Here is a 222-nt window from a genome sequence, read left to right on the forward strand (position 1 = left end):
AAAGCATCAATCTGGTGCACTTTGAGAGCAAAATGAAGAGATCTATGGACACCTCTCTCAACATCTATATGAAACAGAACTGTAAGCAGATTTACTTTTTCTTTATGGATATTTTACAAATCACCCTTTTAAAATGTATTCTTTTTTTTACAGTCATATAGTATTTCATACCTCTTTTTCATCTTTTTTTTTTTCATAACCATTTTTCGTCCTGGTCTCTCT

General features: G+C 30.6%; 1 protein-coding gene across 1 annotated transcript in view; it reads right to left on the bottom strand.

The window, feature by feature from the left end:
- The window catches only part of ttll12 (tubulin tyrosine ligase-like family, member 12), a 22,550-nt gene that overhangs the window by 6,023 nt on the left and 16,305 nt on the right, over positions 1-222 (bottom strand). The window lies entirely within an intron of this gene.

Source organism: Notothenia coriiceps, unplaced genomic scaffold, assembly GCF_000735185.1.
Source record: "Notothenia coriiceps isolate Sejong01 unplaced genomic scaffold, NC01 NC01_scaffold00037244, whole genome shotgun sequence".
NCBI lineage: Eukaryota > Metazoa > Chordata > Actinopteri > Perciformes > Nototheniidae > Notothenia > Notothenia coriiceps.